Raw genomic sequence first — 22,841 nt, forward strand, 5'->3', positions numbered from 1 at the left:
TACTATGTACAGGAATATAACTAATATAATACTGCTCCTATGTACATGAATATAACTACTATAATACTGCTCCAATGTACAAGAATAAAACTACTATAATACTGCCCCTATGTACAAGAATATAACTACTATAATACTGCTCCTATGTACAAGAATATAACTACTATAATACTGCTCCCTATGTACAAGAATATAACTACTATAATACTACTGTAATACTGCTACTATGTACAGGAATATAACTAATATAAAACTGCTCCTATGTACAAGAATATAACTGCTATAATACTGCCCCTATGTACAAGAATATAACTACTATAATACTGCTCCTATGTACAAGAATATAACTACTATAATACTGCTCCTATGTACAAGAATATAACTACTATAATACTGCTCCTATGTACAAGAATATAACTACTATAATACTGCCCCTATGTACAAGAATATAACTACTATAATACTGCCCCTGTGTACAAGAATATAACTACTATAATACTGCTCCTATGTACAAGAATATAACTATTATAATACTGCCCCTATGTACAAGAATATAACTACTATAATACTGCCCCTGTGTACAAGAATATAACTACTATAATACTGCCCCTATGTACAAGAATATAAATACTATGAAACTGCTCCTATGTACAAGAATATAACTACTATAATACTGCCCCTATGTACAGGAATATAACTACTATAATACTGCCCCTATGTACAAGAATATAACTACTATAATACTGCCCCCTATGTACAAGAATATAACTACTATAATACTGCCCCCTATGTACAAGAATATAACTACTATAACACTGGTCCTATGTACAAGAATATAACTACTATAATACTGCTCCTATGTACAAGAATATAACTACTATAATACTGTTCCTATGTACAAGAATATAACTACTATAATACTGCCCCCTATGTACAAGAATATAACTACTATAATACTGCTCCCTATGTACAAGAATATAACTACTATAATACTGCTCCTATATAGAAGAATATAATTACTATAATACTGCTCCCTATGTACAAGAATATAACTACTATAATACTGCTCCTATGTACAAGAATATAACTACTATAATAATGCTCCCTTTATACAAGAAAATAACTACTATAATACTGCTCCCTATGTACAAGAATATAACTACTATAATACTGCCCCCTATGTACAAGAATATAACTACTATAATACTGCCCCCTATGTAAAAGAATATAACTACTATAATACTGCCCCTATGTAGAAGAATATAACTACTATAATACTGCTCCTATGTACAAGAATATAAATACTATAATACTGCCCCCTATGTACAAGAATATAACTACTATAATACTGCCCCTATGTACAAGAATATAACTACTATAATATTGCCCCTATGTACAAGAATATAACTACTATAATACTGCTCCCTATGTACAAGAATATAACTACTATAATACTGCCCCTATGTACAAGAATATAACTACTATAATACTGCTCCTATGTGCAAGAATATAACTACTATAATACTGCTACTATGTACAGGAATATAACTAATATAATACTGCTCCTATGTACATGAATATAACTACTATAATACTGCTCCAATGTACAAGAATATAACTACTATAATACTGCCCCTATGTACAAGAATATAACTACTATAATACTGCTCCTATGTACAAGAATATAACTACTATAATACTGCTCCCTATGTACAAGAATATAACTACTATAATACTGCTCCTATGTACAAGAATATAACTACTATAATACTGCTACTATGTACAGGAATATAACTAATATAATACTGCTCCTATGTACAAGAATATAACTGCTATAATACTGCTCCTATGTACAAGAATATAACTACTATAATACTGCCCCTATGTACAAGAATATAACTACTATAATACTGCCCCTATGTACAAGAATATAACTACTATAATACTGCCCCTATGTAAAAGAATATAACTACTATAATACTGCTCCCTATGTACAAGAATTTAACTACTATAATACAGCCCACTATGTACAAGAATATAACTACTATAATATTGCTCCCTATGTACAAGAATATAACTAATATAATACTGCTCCCTATGTACAAGAATATAACTACTATAATACTGCCCCTATGTACAAGAATATAACTACTATAATATTGCTCCCCATGTAGAAGAATATAAGTACTATAATACTGCTCCCTATGTACAAGAATATAACTACTATAACACTGCTCCAATGTACAAGAATATAACTACTATAATACTGCTCCCTATGTACAACATTATAACTACCATAATACTGCCCTATATACAAGAAAATAACTACTATAATACTGAACCTATGTACAAGAATATAACTATTATAATAATGCCCCCTATGTACAAGAATATAACTACTATAATACTGCTTCTATGTACAAGAACAAAACTATTATAATACTGCTACTATGTACAGGAATATAACTAATATAATACTGCTCCTATGTACAAGAATATAACTGCTATAATACTGCTCCTATGTACAAGAATATAACTACTATAATACTGCCCCTATGTACAAGAATATAACTACTATAATACTGCCCCTATGTACAAGAATATAACTACTATAATACTGCTCCCTATGTACAAGAATTTAACTACTATAATACTGCCCACTATGTACAAGAATATAACTACTATAATATTGCTCAATATGTACAAGAATATAACTAATATAATACTGCTCCCCATGTACAAGAATATAACTACTATAATACTACCCCTATGTACAAGAATATAACTACTATAATATTGCTCCCCATGTAGAAGAATATAAGTACTATAATACTGCTCCCTATGTACAAGAATATAACTACTATAATACTGCTCCTATGTACAAGAATATAACTACTAGAATACTGCTCCTATGTACAAGAATATAACTACTATAATACTGCTCCCTATGTACAAGAATATAACTACTATAATACTGCTCCTATGTACAAGAATATAACTACAATAATACTGCTCCCTATGTAAAAGAAAATAACTACTATAATACTGCTAACTATGTACAAGAATATAACTACTATAATACTGCCCCCTATGTACAAGAATATAACTAATATAATACTGCCCCCTATGTACAAGAATATAACTACTATAATACTGCCCCTATGTAGAAGAATATAACTACTATAATACTGCTCCTATGTACAAGAATATAAATACTATAATACTGCCCCCTATGTACAAGAATACAACTACTATAATACTGCCCCTATGTACAAGAATATAACTACTATAATATTGCCCCTATGTACAAGAATATAACTACTATAATACTGCTCCCTTTGTTCAAGAATATAACTACTATAATACTGCTCTATGTACACGAGTATAACTAATATAATACTGCCCCTATGTACAAGAATATAACTACTATAATACTGCTCCTATGTGCAAGAATATAACTACTATAATACTGCTACTATGTACAGGAATATAACTAATATAATACTGCTCCTATGTACATGAATATAACTACTATAATACTGCTCCAATGTACAAGAATATAACTACTATAATACTGCCCCTATGTACAAGAATATAACTACTATAATACTGCTCCTATGTACAAGAATATAACTACTATAATACTGCTCCCTATGTACAAGAATATAACTACTATAATACTACTATAATACTGCTACTATGTACAGGAATATAACTAATATTATACTGCTCCTATGTACAAGAATATAACTGCTATAATACTGCTCCTATGTACAAGAATATAACTACTATAATACTGCCCCTATGTACAAGAATATAACTACTATAATACTGCCCCTATGTAAAAGAATATAACTACTATAATACTGCTCCCTATGTACAAGAATTTAACTACTATAATACAGCCCACTATGTACAAGAATATAACTACTATAATATTGCTCCCTATGTACAAGAATATAACTACTATAATACTGCCCCTATGTACAAGAATATAACTAGTATAATATTGCTCCCCATGTAGAAGAATATAAGTACTGTAATACTGCTCACTATGTTCAAGAAAATAACTACTATAACACTGCTCCAATGTACAAGAATATAACTACTATAATACTGCTCCCTATGTACAACAATATAACTACCATAATACTGCCCTATATACAAGAAAATAACTACTATAATACTGAACCTATGTACAAAAATATAACTACTATAATAATGCCCCCTATGTACAAGAATATAACTACTATAATACTGCTTCTATGTACAAGAATATAACTATTATAATACTGCTACTATGAACAGGAATATAACTAATATAATACTGCTCCTATGTTCAAGAATATAACTGCTATAATACTGCTACTATGTACAAGAATATAACTACTATAATACTGCCCCTATGTACAAGAATATAACTACTATAATACTGCCCCTATGTACAAGAATATAACTACTATAATACTGCCCCTATGTATAAGAATATAACTACTATAATACTGCTCCCTATGTACAAGAATTTAACTACTATAATACTGCCCACTATGTACAAGAATATAACTACTATAATATTGCTCCCTATGTACAAGAATATAACTAATATAATACTGCTCCCCATGTACAAGAATATAACTGCTATAATACTGCCCCTATGTACAAGAATATAACTACTATAATATTGCTCCCCATGTAGAAGAATATAAGTACTATAATACTGCTCCCTATGTACAAGAATATAACTACTATAATACTGCTCCTATGTACAAGAATATAACTACTATAATACTGCTCCCTATGTACAACAATATAACTACCATAATACTGCCCTATATACAAGAAAATAACTACTATAATACTGAACCTATGTACAAGAATATAACTACTATAATAATTCCCCCTATGTACAAGAATATAACTACTATAATTCTGCTCCTATGTACAAGAATATAACTACTATAATACTGCCCCCTATGTACAAGAATATAACTACTATAATACTGCTTCTATGTACAAGAATATAACTACTATAATACTGCTACTATGTACAGGAATATAACTAATATAATACTGCTCCTATGTACAAGAATATAACTACTATAATACTGTTCCTATGTACAAGAATATAACTACTATAATACTGCCCCTATGTACAACAATATAACTACCATAATACTGCCCTATATACAAGAAAATAACTACTATAATACTGAACCTATGTACAAGAATATAACTACTATAATAATTCCCCCTATGTACAAGAATATAACTACTATAATACTGCTACTATGTACAAGAATATAACTACTACAATACTGCTCCTATGTACAAGACTATAACTACTATAATACTGCCCCTATGTACAAGAATATAACTAGTATAATACTGCCCCCTATGTACAAGAATGTAACTACTATAATACTGCCCCCTATGTACAAGAATATAACTACTATAATACTGCCCCTATGTAGAAGAACATACTACTATAATACTGCCCCCTATGTACAAGAATATAACTACTATAATACTGCCCCCTATGTAGAAGAATATAACTACTATAATACTGCCCCCTATGTAGAAGAATATAACTACTATAATACTGCCCCTATGTAGAAGAATATAACTACTATAATACTGCTCCTATGTACAAGAATATAAATACTACAATACTGCCCCTATGTAGAAGAATATAAGTACTATAATACTGCTCCCTATGTACAAGAATATAACTACTATAATACTGCTCCTATGTACAAGAATATAACTACTATAATACTGCTCCCTATGTACAACAATATAACTACCATAATACTGCCCTATATACAAGAAAATAACTACTATAATACTGAACCTATGTACAAGAATATAACTACTATAATACTGCCCCCTATGTAGAAGAATATAACTACTATAATACTGCCCCTATGTAGAAGAATATAACTACTATAATACTGCTCCTATGTACAAGAATATAACTACTATTATACTGCTCCTATGTACAAGAATATAAATACTATAATACTGCCCCTATGTACAAGAATATAAATACTATAATACTGCACCTATGTACAAGAATATAACTACTATAAAACTGCACCCTATGTACAAGAATATAACTACTATAATACTGCTCCTATGTACAAGAATATAACTACTATAATACTGCCCTCTATGTACAAGAATATCACTACTATAATACTGCTCCTATGTACAAGAATATAACTACTATAATACTGCCCCTATGTACAAGAATATAACTACTATAATACTGCTCCTATGTACAAGAATATAACTACTATAATACTGCCCCTATGTACAAGAATATAACTACTATAATACTGCTCCCTATGTACAAGAATGTAACTACTATAATACTGCTCTATGCACACGAGTATAACTAATATAATACTGCCCCTATGTACAAGAATATAACTACTATAATACTGCCCCTATGTGCAAGAATATAACTACTATAATACTGCTCCTATGTACAAGAATATAACTACTGTAATACTGCTCCCTATGTACACGAGTATAACTAATATAATACTGCCCCTATGTACAAGAATATAACTACTATAATACTGCCCCTGTGTACAAGAATATAACTACTATAATACTGCCCCTATGTACAAGAATATAACTACTATAAAACTGCTCCTATGTACAAGAATATAACTACTATAACACTGCCCCTATGTACAGGAATATAACTACTATAATACTGCCCCTATGTACAAGAATATAACTACTATAATACTGCCCCCTATGTACAAGAATATAACTCCTATATTACTGCCCCCTATGTACAAGAATATAACTACTATAAAACTGCTCCTATGTACAAGAATATAACTGCTATAATACTGCCCCTATGTACAAGAATATAACTACTATAATACTGCCCATATGTACAAGAATATAACTACTATAATACTGCCCCCTATGTACAAGAATATAACTACTATAATACTGCCCCTATGTACAAGAATATAACTACTATAAAACTTCTCCTATGTACAAGAATATAACTACTATAATACTGCCCACTATGTACAAGAATATAACTACTATAATACTGCTCCCTATGTACAACAATATAACTACCATAATACTGCCCTATATACAAGAAAATAACTACTATAATACTGAAAATATGTACAAGAATATAACTACTATAATAATTCCCCCTATGTACAAGAATATAACTACTATAATACTGCTCCTATGTACAAGAATATAACTACTATAATACTGCTCCTATGTACAAGAATATAACTACTATAATACTGCCCCTATGTACAAGAATATAACTACTATAATACTGCCCCCTATGTACAAGAATATAGCTACTATAATATTGCCCCTATGTAGAAGAATATAACTACTATAATACTGCCCCCTATGTACAAGAATATAACTACTATAATACTGCCTCCTATGTACAAGAATATAACTACTATAAAAGGGCCCCCTATGTACAAGAATATAACTACTATAATACTGAACCTATGTAGAAGAATATAACTACTATAATACTGCTCCTATGTACAAGAATATAACTACTATAATACTGCACCCTATGTACAAGAATATAACTACTATAATACTGCTCCTATGTACAAGAATATAACTACTATAATACTGCCCCTATGTACAAGAATATAACTACTATAAAACTTCCCCTATGTACAAGAATATAACTACTATAATGCTGCAATCTATGTACAAGAATATCACTACTATAATACTGCTCCTATGTACAAGAATATAACTACTATAATACTGCCCCTATGTACAAGAATATAACTACTATAATACTGCTCCTATGTACAAGAATATAACTACTATAATACTGCCCTCTATGTACAAGAATATAACTACTATAATACTGCCTCTGTGTAGAAGAATATAACTATTATAATACTGCCCCTATGTACAAGAATATAACTACTATAATACTGCTCCCTATGTACAAGAATATAACTACTATAATACTGCTCTATGTACACGAGTATAACTAATATAATACTGCCCCCATGTACAAGAACATAACTACTATAATACTGCCCCTATGTACAAGAATATAACTACTATAATACTGCTCCTATGTACAAGAATATAACGACTATAGTACTGCTCCTATGTACAAGAATATAACTACTATAATACTGCTCCCTATGTACACGAGTATAACTAATATAATACTGCCCCTATGTACAAGAATATAACTATTATAATACTGCCCCTGTGTACAAGAATATAACTACTATAATACTGCCCCTATGTACAAGAATATAACTACTATAAAACTGCTCCTATGTACAAGAATATAACTACTATAACACTGCCCCTATGTACAGGAATATAACTACTATAATACTGCCGCTATGTACAAGAATATAACTACTATAATACTGCCCCCTATGTACAAGAATATAACTCCTATAATACTGCCCCTATGTACAAGAATATAACTACTATAAAACTGCTCCTATGTACAAGAATATAACTGCTATAATACTGCCCCTATGTACAAGAATATAACTACTATAATACTGCCCCTATGTAGAAGAATATAACTACTATAATACTGCACCCTATGTACAAGAATATAACTACTATAATACTGCCCCTATGTACAAGAATATAACTACTATAAAACAGCTCCTATGTACAAGAATATAACTACTATAATACTTCCCCCTATGTACAAGAATATAACTACTAGAATACTGCTCCCTATGTACAACAATATAACTACCATAATACTGCCCTATATACAAGAAAATAACTACTATAATACTGTACCTATGTACAAGAATATAACTACTATAATAATTCCCCCTATGTACAAGAATATAACTACTATAATACTGCTCCTATGTACAAGAATATAACTACTATAATACTGCTCCTATGTACAAGAATATAACTACTATAATACTGCCCCTATGTACAAGAATATAACTACTATAATACTGCCCCCTATGAACAAGAATATAACTACTATAATACTGCCCCCTATGTACAAGAATATAACTACTATAATACTGCCCCTATGTAGAAGAATATAACTACTATAATACTGCCCCTATGTACAAGAATATAACTACTATAATAATGCCCCCTATGTACAAGAATATGACTACTATAATACTGCCCCCTATGTACAAGAATATAACTACTATAATACTGTCCCTATGTAGAAGAATATAACTACTATAATACTGCTCCTATGTACAAGAATATAAATACTATAATACTGCCCTCTATGTACAAGAATATAACTACTATAATACTGCCTCTATGTACAAGAATATAACTACTATAATACTGCCCCTATGTACAAGAATATAACTACTATAATACTGCTCCCTATGTACAAGAATATAACTACTATAATACTGCTCTATGTACACGAGTATAACTAATATAATACTGCCCCTATGTACAAGAATATAACTACTATAATACTGCCCCTATGTACAAGAATATAACTACTATAATACTGCTCCTATGTACAAGAATATAACTACTATAATACTGCTCCTATGTACAAGAATATAACTACTATAATACTGCTCCTATGTACAAGAATATACCTACTATAATACTGCCCCTATGTACAAGAATATAACTACTATAATACTGCCCCTGTGTACAAGAATATAACTACTATAATACTGCTCCTATGTACAAGAATATAACTATTATAATACTGCCCCTATGTACAAGAATATAACTACTATAATACTGCCCCTGTGTACAAGAATATAACTACTATAATACTGCCCCTATGTACAAGAATATAAATACTATGAAACTGCTCCTATGTACAAGAATAAAACTACTATAATACTGCCCCTATGTACAGGAATATAACTACTATAATACTGCCCCTATGTACAAGAATATAACTACTATAATACTGCCCCCTATGTACAAGAATATAACTACTATAATACTGCCCCCTATGTACAAGAATATAACTACTATAACACTGGTCCTATGTACAAGAATATAACTACTATAATACTGCTCCTATGTACAAGAATATAACTACTATAATACTGTTCCTATGTACAAGAATATAACTACTATAATACTGCCCCCTATGTACAAGAATATAACTACTATAATACTGCTCCCTATGTACAAGAATATAACTACTATAATACTGCTCCTATATACAAGAATATAATTACTATAATACTGCTCCCTATGTACAAGAATATAACTACTATAATACTGCTCCTATGTACAAGAATATAACTACTATAATAATGCTCCCTTTATACAAGAAAATAACTACTATAATACTGCTCCCTATGTACAAGAATATAACTACTATAATACTGCCCCCTATCTACAAGAATATAACTACTATAATACTGCCCCCTATGTAAAAGAATATAACTACTATAATACTGCCCCTATGTAGAAGAATATAACTACTATAATACTGCTCCTATGTACAAGAATATAAATACTATAATACTGCCCCCTATGTACAAGAATATAACTACTATAATACTGCCCCTATGTACAAGAATATAACTACTATAATATTGCCCCTATGTACAAGAATATAACTACTATAATACTGCTCCCTATGTACAAGAATATAACTACTATAATACTGCCCCTATGTACAAGAATATAACTACTATAATACTGCTCCTATGTGCAAGAATATAACTACTATAATACTGCTACTATGTACAGGAATATAACTAATATAATACTGCTCCTATGTACATGAATATAACTACTATAATACTGCTCCAATGTACAAGAATATAACTACTATAATACTGCCCCTATGTACAAGAATATAACTACTATAATACTGCTCCTATGTACAAGAATATAACTACTATAATACTGCTCCCTATGTACAAGAATATAACTACTATAATACTGCTCCTATGTACAAGAATATAACTACTATAATACTGCTACTATGTACAGGAATATAACTAATATAATTCTGCTCCTATGTACAAGAATATAACTGCTATAATACTGCTCCTATGTACAAGAATATAACTACTATAATACTGCCCCTATGTACAAGAATATAACTACTATAATACTGCCCCTATGTACAAGAATATAACTACTATAATACTGCCCCTATGTAAAAGAATATAACTACTATAATACTGCTCCCTATGTACAAGAATTTAACTACTATAATACAGCCCACTATGTACAAGAATATAACTACTATAATATTGCTCCCTATGTACAAGAATATAACTAATATAATACTGCTCCCTATGTACAAGAATATAACTACTATAATACTGCCCCTATGTACAAGAATATAACTACCATAATATTGCTCCCCATGTAGAAGAATATAAGTACTATAATACTGCTCCCTATGTACAAGAATATAACTACTATAACACTGCTCCAATGTACAAGAATATAACTACTATAATACTGCTCCCTATGTACAACAATATAACTACCATAATACTGCCCTATATACAAGAAAATAACTACTATAATACTGAACCTATGTACAAGAATATAACTATTATAATAATGCCCCCTATGTACAAGAATATAACTACTATAATACTGCTTCTATGTACAAGAACAAAACTATTATAATACTGCTACTATGTACAGGAATATAACTAATATAATACTGCTCCTATGTACAAGAATATAACTGCTATAATACTGCTCCTATGTACAAGAATATAACTACTATAATACTGCCCCTATGTACAAGAATATAACTACTATAATACTGCCCCTATGTACAAGAATATAACTACTATAATACTGCTCCCTATGTACAAGAATTTAACTACTATAATACTGCCCACTATGTACAAGAATATAACTACTATAATATTGCTCAATATGTACAAGAATATAACTAATATAATACTGCTCCCCATGTACAAGAATATAACTACTATAATTCTGCCCCTATGTACAAGAATATAACTACTATAATATTGCTCCCCATGTAGAAGAATATAAGTACTATAATACTGCTGCCTATGTACAAGAATATAACTACTATAATACTGCTCCTATGTACAAGAATATAACTACTATAATACTGCTCCTATGTACAAGAATATAACTACTATAATACTGCTCCCTATGTACAAGAATATAACTACTATAATACTGCTCCTATGTACAAGAATATAACTACAATAATACTGCTCCCTATGTAAAAGAAAATAACTACTATAATACTGCTAACTATGTACAATAATATAACTACTATAATACTGCCCCCTATGTACAAGAATATAACTAATATAATACTGCCCCCTATGTACAAGAATATAACTACTATAATACTGCCCCTATGTAGAAGAATATAACTACTATAATACTGCTCCTATGTACAAGAATATAAATACTATAATACTGCCCCCTATGTACAAGAATACAACTACTATAATACTGCCCCTATGTACAAGAATATAACTACTATAATATTGCCCCTATGTACAAGAATATAACTACTATAATACTGCTCCCTTTGTACAAGAATATAACTACTATAATACTGCTCTATGTACACGAGTATAACTAATATAATACTGCCCCTATGTACAAGAATATAACTACTATAATACTGCTCCTATGTGCAAGAATATAACTACTATAATACTGCTACTATGTACAGGAATATAACTAATATAATACTGCTCCTATGTACATGAATATAACTACTATAATACTGCTCCAATGTACAAGAATATAACTACTATAATTCTGCCCCTATGTACAAGAATATAACTACTATAATACTGCTCCTATGTACAAGAATATAACTACTATAATACTGCTCCCTATGTACAAGAATATAACTACTATAATACTACTATAATACTGCTACTATGTACAGGAATATAACTAATATTATACTGCTCCTATGTACAAGAATATAACTGCTATAATACTGCTCCTATGTACAAGAATATAACTACTATAATACTGCCCCTATGTACAAGAATATAACTACTATAATACTGCCCCTATGTAAAAGAATATAACTACTATAATACTGCTCCCTATGTACAAGAATTTAACTACTATAATACAGCCCACTATGTACAAGAATATAACTACTATAATATTGCTCCCTATGTACAAGAATATAACTACTATAATACTGCCCCTATGTACAAGAATATAACTAGTATAATATTGCTCCCCATGTAGAAGAATATAAGTACTGTAATACTGCTCACTATGTTCAAGAAAATAACTACTATAACACTGCTCCAATGTACAAGAATATAACTACTATAATACTGCTCCCTATGTACAACAATATAACTACCATAATACTGCCCTATATACAAGAAAATAACTGCTATAATACTGAACCTATGTACAAGAATATAACTACTATAATAATGCCCCCTATGTACAAGAATATAACTACTATAATACTGCTTCTATGTACAAGAATATAACTATTATAATACTGCTACTATGAACAGGAATATAACTAATATAATACTGCTCCTATATACAAGAATATAACTGCTATAATACTGCTACTATGTACAAGAATATAACTACTATAATACTGCCCCTATGTACAAGAATATAACTACTATAATACTGCCCCTATGTACAAGAATATAACTACTATAATACTGCCCCTATGTATAAGAATATAACTACTATAATACTGCTCCCTATGTACAAGAATTTAACTACTATAATACTGCCCACTATGTACAAGAATATAACTACTATAATATTGCTCCCTATGTACAAGAATATAACTAATATAATACTGCTCCCCATGTACAAGAATATAACTGCTATAATACTGCCCCTATGTACAAGAATATAACTACTATAATATTGCTCCCCATGTAGAAGAATATAAGTACTATAATACTGCTCCCTATGTACAAGAATATAACTACTATAATACTGCTCCTATGTACAAGAATATAACTACTATAATACTGCTCCCTATGTACAACAATATAACTACCATAATACTGCCCTATATACAAGAAAATAACTACTATAATACTGAACCTATGTACAAGAATATAACTACTATAATAATTCCCCCTATGTACAAGAATATAACTACTATAATACTGCTCCTATGTACAAGAATATAACTACTATAATACTGCCCTCTATGTACAAGAATATAACTACTATAATACTGCTTCTATGTACAAGAATATAACTACTATAATACTGCTCCTATGTACAAGAATATAACTACTATAATACTGTTCCTATGTACAAGAATATAACTACTATAATACTGCCCCTATGTACAACAATATAACTACCATAATACTGCCCTATATACAAGAAAATAACTACTATAATACTGAACCTATGTACAAGAATATAACTACTATAATAATTCCCCCTATGTACAAGAATATAACTACTATAATACTGCTACTATGTACAAGAATATAACTACTACAATACTGCTCCTATGTACAAGACTATAACTACTATAATACTGCCCCTATGTACAAGAATATAACTAGTATAATACTGCCCCCTATGTACAAGAATGTAACTACTATAATACTGCCCCCTATGTACAAGAATATAACTACTATAATACTGCCCCTATGTAGAAGAACATACTACTATAATACTTCCCCCTATGTACAAGAATATAACTACTATAATACTGCCCCCTATGTAGAAGAATATAACTACTATAATACTGCCCCCTATGTAGAAGAATATAACTACTATAATACTGCCCCTATGTAGAAGAATATAACTACTATAATACTGCTCCTATGTACAAGAATATAAATACTACAATACTGCCCCTATGTAGAAGAATATAAGTACTATAATACTGCTCCCTATGTACAAGAATATAACTACTATAATACTGCTCCTATGTACAAGAATATAACTACTATAATACTGCTCCCTATGTACAACAATATAACTACCATAATACTGCCCTATATACAAGAAAATAACTACTATAATACTGAACCTATGTACAAGAATATAACTACTATAATACTGCCCCCTATGTAGAAGAATATAACTACTATAATACTGCCCCTATGTAGAAGAATATAACTACTATAATACTGCTCCTATGTACAAGAATATAACTACTATTATACTGCTCCTATGTACAAGAATATAAATACTATAATACTGCCCCTATGTACAAGAATATAAATACTATAATACTGCACCTATGTACAAGAATATAACTACTATAAAACTGCACCCTATGTACAAGAATATAACTACTATAATACTGCTCCTATGTACAAGAATATAACTACTATAATACTGCCCTCTATGTACAAGAATATCACTACTATAATACTGCTCCTATGTACAAGAATATAACTACTATAATACTGCCCCTATGTACAAGAATATAACTACTATAATACTGCTCCTATGTACAAGAATATAACTACTATAATACTGCCCTCTATGTACAAGAATATAACTACTATAATACTGCCTCTATGTACAAGAATATAACTACTATAATACTGCTCCCTATGTACAAGAATGTAACTACTATAATACTGCTCTATGTACACGAGTATAACTAATATAATACTGCCCCTATGTACAAGAATATAACTACTATAATTCTGCCCCTATGTGCAAGAATATAACTACTATAATACTGCTCCTATGTACAAGAATATAACTACTATAATACTGCTCCCTATGTACACGAGTATAACTAATATAATACTGCCCCTATGTACAAGAATATAACTACTATAATACTGCCCCTGTGTACAAGAATATAACTACTATAATACTGCCCCTATGTACAAGAATATAACTACTATAATACTGCTCCCTATGTACAACAATATAACTACCATAATACTGCCCTATATACAAGAAAATAACTACTATAATACTGAACCTATGTACAAGAATATAACTACTATAATAATTCCCCCTATGTACAAGAATATAACTACTATAATACTGCTACTATGTACAAGAATATAACTACTACAATACTGCTCCTATGTACAAGACTATAACTACTATAATACTGCCCCTATGTACAAGAATATAACTAGTATAATACTGCCCCCTATGTACAAGAATGTAACTACTATAATATTGCTCCCCATGTAGAAGAATATAAGTACTATAATACTGCTCCCTATGTACAAGAATATAACTACTATAATACTGCTCCTATGTACAAGAATATAACTACTATAATACTGCTCCCTATGTACAACAATATAACTACCATAATACTGCCCTATATACAAGAAAATAACTACTATAATACTGAACCTATGTACAAGAATATAACTACTATAATAATTCCCCCTATGTACAAGAATATAACTACTATAATACTGCTCCTATGTACAAGAATATAACTACTATAATACTGCCCCCTATGTACAAGAATATAACTACTATAATACTGCTTCTATGTACAAGAATATAACTACTATAATACTGCTCCTATGTACAAGAATATAACTACTATAATACTGTTCCTATGTACAAGAATATAACTACTATAATACTGCCCCTATGTACAACAATATAACTACCATAATACTGCCCTATATACAAGAAAATAACTACTATAATACTGAACCTATGTACAAGAATATAACTACTATAATAATTCCCCCTATGTACAAGAATATAACTACTATAATACTGCTACTATGTACAAGAATATAACTACTACAATACTGCTCCTATGTACAAGACTATAACTACTATAATACTGCCCCTATGTACAAGAATATAACTAGTATAATACTGCCCCCTATGTACAAGAATGTAACTACTATAATACTGCCCCCTATGTACAAGAATATAACTACTATAATACTGCCCCTATGTAGAAGAACATACTACTATAATACTTCCCCCTATGTACAAGAATATAACTACTATAATACTGCCCCCTATGTAGAAGAATATAACTACTATAATACTGCCCCCTATGTAGAAGAATATAACTACTATAATACTGCCCCTATGTAGAAGAATATAACTACTATAATACTGCTCCTATGTACAAGAATATAAATACTACAATACTGCCCCTATGTAGAAGAATATAAGTACTATAATACTGCTCCCTATGTACAAGAATATAACTACTATAATACTGCTCCTATGTACAAGAATATAACTACTATAATACTGCTCCCTATGTACAACAATATAACTACCATAATACTGCCCTATATACAAGAAAATAACTACTATAATACTGAACCTATGTACAAGAATATAACTACTATAATACTGCCCCCTATGTAGAAGAATATAACTACTATAATACTGCCCCTATGTAGAAGAATATAACTACTATAATACTGCTCCTATGTACAAGAATATAACTACTATTATACTGCTCCTATGTACAAGAATATAAATACTATAATACTGCCCCTATGTACAAGAATATAAATACTATAATACTGCACCTATGTACAAGAATATAACTACTATAAAACTGCACCCTATGTACAAGAATATAACTACTATAATACTGCTCCTATGTACAAGAATATAACTACTATAATACTGCCCTCTATGTACAAGAATATCACTACTATAATACTGCTCCTATGTACAAGAATATAACTACTATAATACTGCCCCTATGTACAAGAATATAACTACTATAATACTGCTCCTATGTACAAGAATATAACTACTATAATACTGCCCTCTATGTACAAGAATATAACTACTATAATACTGCCTCTATGTACAAGAATATAACTACTATAATACTGCTCCCTATGTACAAGAATGTAACTACTATAATACTGCTCTATGTACACGAGTATAACTAATATAATACTGCCCCTATGTACAAGAATATAACTACTATAATACTGCCCCTATGTGCAAGAATATAACTACTATAATACTGCTCCTATGTAGAAGAATATAACTACTATAATACTGCTCCCTATGTACACGAGTATAACTAATATAATACTGCCCCTATGTACAAGAATATAACTACTATAATACTGCCCCTGTGTACAAGAATATAACTACTATAATACTGCCCCTATGTACAAGAATATAACTACTATAAAACTGCTCCTATGTACAAGAATATAACTACTATACCACTGCCCCAATGTACAGGAATATAACTACTATAATACTGCCCCTATGTACAAGAATATAACTACTATAATACTGCCCCCTATGTACAAGAATATAACTCCTATATTACTGCCCCCTATGTACAAGAATATAACTACTATAAAACTGCTCCTATGTACAAGAATATAACTACTATAATACTGCCCATATGTACAAGAATATAACTACTATAATACTGCCCCCTATGTACAAGAATATAACTACTATAATACTGCCCCTATGTACAAGAATATAACTACTATAAAACTGCTCCTATGTACAAGAATATAACTACTATAATACTGCCCACTATGTACAAGAATATAACTACTATAATACTGCTCCCTATGTACAACAATATAACTACCATAATACTGCCCTATATACAAGAAAATAACTACTATAATACTGAAAATATGTACAAGAATATAACTACTATAATAATTCCCCCTATGTACAAGAATATAACTACTATAATACTGCTCCTATGTACAAGAATATAACTACTATAATACTGCTCCTATGTACAAGAATATAACTACTATAATACTGCCCCTATGTACAAGAATATAACTATTATAATACTGCCCCCATGTACAAGAATATAACTACTATAATACTGCCCCCTATGTACAAGAATATAACTACTATAATATTGCCCCTATGTAGAAGAATATAACTACTATAATACTGCCCCCTATGTACAAGAATATAACTACTATAATACTGCCTCCTATGTACAAGAATATAACTACTATAATAGTGCCCCCTATGTACAAGAATATAACTACTATAATACTGAACCTATGTAGAAGAATATAACTACTATAATACTGCTCCTATGTACAAGAATATAACTACTATAATACTGCACCCTATGTACAAGAATATAACTACTATAGTACTGCTCCTATGTACAAGAATATAACTACTATAATACTGCCCCTATGTACAAGAATATAACTACTATAAAACTTCCCCTATGTACAAGAATATAACTACTATAATACTGCAATCTATGTACAAGAATATCACTACTATAATACTGCTCCTATGTACAAGAATATAACTACTATAATACTGCCCCTATGTACAAGAATATAACTACTATAATACTGCTCCTATGTACAAGAATATAACTACTATAATACTGCCCTCTATGTACAAGAATATAACTACTATAATACTGCCTCTGTGTAGAAGAATATAACTATTATAAAACTGCCCCTATGTACAAGAATATAACTACTATAATACTGCTCCCTATGTACAAGAATATAACTACTATAATACTGCTCTATGTACACGAGTATAACTAATATAATACTGCCCCTATGTACAAGAACATAACTACTATAATACTGCCCCTATGTACAAGAATATAACTACTATAATACTGCTCCTATGTACAAGAATATAACTACTATAGTACTGCTCCTATGTACAAGAATATAACTACTATAATACTGCTCCCTATGTACACGAGTATAACTAATATAATACTGCCCCTATGTACAAGAATATAACTACTATAATACTGCCCCTGTGTACAAGAATATAACTACTATAATACTGCATCTATGTACAAGAATATAACTACTATAAAACTGCTCCTATGTACAAGAATATAACTACTATAACACTGCCCCTATGTACAGGAATATAACTACTATAATACTGCCGCTATGTACAAGAATATAACTACTATAATACTGCCCCCTATGTACAAGAATATAACTCCTATAATACTGCCCCTATGTACAAGAATATAACTACTATAAAACTGCTCCTATGTACAAGAATATAACTGCTATAATACTGCCCCTATGTACAAGAATATAACTACTATAATACTGCCCCTATGTAGAAGAATATAACTACTATAATACTGCACCCTATGTACAAGAATATAACTACTATAATACTGCCCCTATGTACAAGAATATAACTACTATAAAACAGCTCCTATGTACAAGAATATAACTACTATAATACTTCCCCCTATGTACAAGAATATAACTACTAGAATACTGCTCCCTATGTACAACAATATAACTATCATAATACTGCCCTATATACAAGAAAATAACTACTATAATACTGAACCTATGTACAAGAATATAACTACTATAATAATTCCCCCTATGTACAAGAATATAACTACTATAATACTGCTCCTATGTACAAGAATATAACTACTATAATACTGCTCCTATGTACAAGAATATAACTACTATAATACTGCCCCTATGTACAAGAATATAACTACTATAATACTGCCCCCTATGAACAAGAATATAACTACTATAATACTGCCCCCTATGTACAAGAATATAACTACTATAATACTGCCCCTATGTAGAAGAATATAACTACTATAATACTGCCCCTATGTACAAGAATATAACTACTATAATAATGCCCCCTATGTACAAGAATATAACTACTATAATACTGCCCCCTATGTACAAGAATATAACTACTATAATACTGTCCCTATGTAGAAGAATATAACTACTATAATACTGCTCCTATGTACAAGAATATAAATACTATAATACTGCCCTCTATGTACAAGAATATAACTGCTATAATACTGCCTCTATGTACAAGAATATAACTACTATAATACTGCCCCTATGTACAAGAATATAACTACTATAATACTGCTCCCTATGTACAAGAATATAACTACTATAATACTGCTCTATGTACACGAGTATAACTAATATAATACTGCCCCTATGTACAAGAATATAACTACTATAATACTGCCCCTATGTACAAGAATATAACTACTATAATACTGCTCCTATGTACAAGAATATAACTACTATAATACTGCCCCTATGTACAAGAATATAACTACTATAATACTGCTCCCTATGTACAAGAGTATAACTACTATAATACTGCTCCTATGTACAAGAATATAACTACTATAATACTGCCCCTATGTACAAGAATATAACTACTATAATACTGCCCCTGTGTACAAGAATATAACTGCTACAATACTGCCCCTATGTACAAGAATATAACTACTATAAAACTGCTCCTATGTACAAGAATATAACTACTATAATACTGCCCCTATGTACAGGAATATAACTGCTCTAATACTGCCCCTATATAGAAGAATATAACTACTATAATACTGCCCCCAATGTACAAGAATATAAATACTATAATACTGCCCCTATGTACAGGAATATAAATACTATAATACTGCTCCCTATGTACAAGAATATAACTACTATAATACTGCTCCTATGTACAAGAATATAACTACTATAATACTGCTCCCTATGTACAAGAATATAACTACTATAATACTGCTCCTATGTATAAGAATATAACTACTATAATACTGCTCCCTATGTACAAGAAAATAACTACTATAATACTGCTCCCTATGTACAAGAATATAACTACTATAATACTGCCCCCTATGTACAAGAATATAACTACTATAATACTGCCCCCTATGTACAAAAATATAACTACTATAATACTGCCCCTATGTAGAAGAATATAACTACTATAATACTGCTCCTATGTACAAGAATATAAATACTATAATACTGCCCCCTATGTACAAGAATATAACTACTATAATACTGCTCCTATGTACAAGAATATAACTACTACAATATTGCCCCTTTGTACAAGAATATAACTACTATAACACTGCTCTCTATGTACAAGAGTATAACTACTATCATACTGCTCCATATGTACAAGAATATAACTACTATAATACTGCTCTATGTACACGAGTATAACTAATATATTACTGCCCCTATGTACAAGAATATAACTACTATAATACTGCCCCTGTGTACAAGAATATAACTACTATAATACTGCCCCTATGTACAAGAATATAACTACTATAAAACTGCTCCTATGTACAAGAATATAACTACTATAATACTGCACCTATGTACAAGAATATAACTACTATAATACTGCCCATATGTACAAAAATATAATTACTATAATACTGCCCCTATGTACAAGAATATAACTACTATAATACTGCCCCTTATGTACAAGAATATAACTACTATAATACTGCCCCTATGTACAAGAATATAACTACCATAATACTGCCCCTATTTACAAGAATATAACTACTATAATACTGCCCCCTATGTACAAGAATATAACTACTATAATACTGCCCCCTATGTACAAGATTATAACTACTATAAAACTGCTCCTATGTACAAGAATATAACTACTATAATACTGCCCCTATGTACAAGAATATAACTACTATAATACTGCCCCCTGTGTACAAGAATATAACTACTATAATACTGCCCCTATGTACAAGAATATAACTACTATAATACTGCTCCTATGTACAAGAATATAAATACTACAATACTGCCCCTATGTAGAAGAATATAATTACTATAATACTGCTCCCTATGTACAAGAATATAACTACTATAATACTGCTCCTATGTACAAGAATATAACTACTATAATACTGCTCCCTATGTACAACAATATAACTACCATAATACTGCCCTATATACAAGAAAATAACTACTATAATACTGCCCTCTATGTACAAGAATATAACTACTATAATACTGCCTCTATGTACAAGAATATAACTACTATAATACTGCTCCCTATGTACAAGAATGTAATTACTATAATACTGCTCTATGTAC

The sequence above is a fragment of the Phyllobates terribilis genome, unplaced genomic scaffold (assembly GCF_046119375.1).
Source record: "Phyllobates terribilis strain yellow unplaced genomic scaffold, ASM4611937v1 Scaffold_1__5_contigs__length_1240528914, whole genome shotgun sequence".
Taxonomy (NCBI): Eukaryota; Metazoa; Chordata; class Amphibia; order Anura; family Dendrobatidae; genus Phyllobates; species Phyllobates terribilis.